Consider the following 2,373-nt stretch of genomic DNA (forward strand, 5'->3'; position numbering starts at 1 on the left):
ATAGTAATCACAGAAGACAAGACAAGGAAGTAAAATTCACTTCAGTTCAATTTTATTTACATAGCGCCAAATCACAGCAAACAGTGACCTCAAGGTGCTTTATACTGTAGGTAAAGACCCTACAATAATACAGAGAAAACCCAACAGTCAAAACGACCCCCTATGAGCAGCACTTGGTGACAGTGGGAAGGAAAAACTCCCTTTTAACAGGAAGAAACCTCCATCAGAACCAGGCTCAGGGAGGGGCAGTCATCTGCTGAGGGGGAAGAGACAGAGATTAATAATAATTAATGATTAAATGCAGAGTGAAGTATAAACAGTAAAAAGAGGAGAATGAAAAGAAACAGTGCATCATAGGAACCCCCCAGCAGCCTAGGCCTATAGCAGCATAACTAAGGGAGGGTTCAGGGTCACCTGATCCAGCCCTAACTATAAGCTTTATCATAAAGGAAAGTTTTAAGCCTAATCTTAAAAATAGAGAGGGTGTCTGTCTCCTGAATCCAAGCTGGGAGCTGGTTCCACAGAAGAGGGGCCTGCGAACACACTCGATGCTCGGCCGAATACTGAAGCTTATATATATAGTAGCTTTAGTATTAACTAATGTCACATCTGCTATCTGTTAGCTTAACGTTCACAGCTCCGTCATGACCTGCAGGCTCCATCCAGCCTAAAAGCTGCTGTGTTACAATTTGTTATGCTATTTTAGACCACACACATACACCACCATTGTTTCTTTCTCCCTGTCTGTCTCTCACTCTCTCACACACACACACACACACACACACACACACACACACACACACACACACACACACACACACACACACACACACACACACACACACAGAACTAAGAGGATTACACACTGATGATTTGTGTTTGACCAAAAGCATTTAGTCACAGAGCGCATAGCAATTCAAACCAAGGATTAGGACCCTAGCATGTCATCAGTTTGGTCAGCAAGCATGCCTAATGTTGTTGGTGATTCAGCTTGTCATATGTGTCTGTCAGCATACACGCTAACAGTACAAGACTGTGTGGGGACCATGCAAGTGGCAACTGGGTGAACAGAACTGGAGACCTGTGAGCAAAGTTCCTACTCTGCTTACAGGTCTCCAGTTCATACTGATATCAGGTGTAGAGACATTGTACTATTGTTGAAGTAGTTCATTATAGTCAGAACCTGAGCAGCCATGTGGTCCATTACTGATGTGCTGGCAATTTCTCATTGCATCATGTACTTTTTGTGTAAGAAAGAAAGACTTTGGTGCTGGTGGGATGGGCTATTCTGTCTGCTAGTTTTAGAGGACCTCCGTCCTAAAGAGCTTGGCCACACCCCAACAGTACTAGCACTGGTTCATTACCTGTCTTCATTTTCTGTACACTTTATCTCCCAACATTGTCTAAACTGTGGTTCAGAGCCTTCTTCACAGTATCAGAAATAACATTCTGATGAGGAAATCAGCTTTTTCCTCGTATTTATTGGTCAAATATGATGATTTGTTCCCAAAGAAAAAGAGAAAAAGTATTTTTATAATCAGATATGAAATGGTGTTCTTACAGCTGAGGCCTTGAAAATTGTGCTTAGTTATTTAACAGAAATATGAACATCTTAACAGTATGTGCTTACAGTGTATTCATGTAAATGCTGTAGAATTCCATTTTGGACAGTTTTAAGCACTTTAAATTCTACACATGCTTATTCCTGAAAACTGAAGTGGTGACTGTCTTACATCAGGAGACAAAGCAAACATCACTGAGTGTACAGTTCAATACAAACTTTGCCTTTTTGTCCCTGCAAACCACTTCACAAAGTGGATCTCTCCAGCAGTGACAAACATCATCTTACTTAAAATTTTGCTTCCCGGCAGTGCCGGGCCGTGGGGATGGGGTGGAGGGATGCACAAATCAAAATCACAGAGGAAACCATGACAGTGCCTTTGAATCTTCAGACCCTCGCTGAGAAAATTCGGTTTGACCTCCATGACCGAGTGGCTGTGGAGTTTGTGTCAGGGCAGGAAATCACTGTATGATGACAGTGCCATATGTGATTAGGCACAAACTGAGTTTCTGTCTGAGGAGGAGCACAGTCAGCCTTTGTGCTCAAGAGGCCAACACCCAGGAGGTTTCTTGACTGCAGTGGCAAGTGTCATGATGAAAGACCTTCACTGCTCCCCTCACACATTTTGGAAATGGTTTAAATCAGTCTTTCCAAGTGCCAGGGGTTCTCCTTAGGGCTCTGATAATGAATATATACTGCAGTTCTTCTACATCAAAGTTTGTAGTATTCTACTCCTACAACTTTTATTGTCAAGTCATAATCTAATGCCACATGTGACTATATTGCTTCCATCCCCCAGCTTATTGATATTG

This window comes from Archocentrus centrarchus, unplaced genomic scaffold (assembly GCF_007364275.1).
Source record: "Archocentrus centrarchus isolate MPI-CPG fArcCen1 unplaced genomic scaffold, fArcCen1 scaffold_36_ctg1, whole genome shotgun sequence".
Classification (NCBI taxonomy): Eukaryota; Metazoa; Chordata; class Actinopteri; order Cichliformes; family Cichlidae; genus Archocentrus; species Archocentrus centrarchus.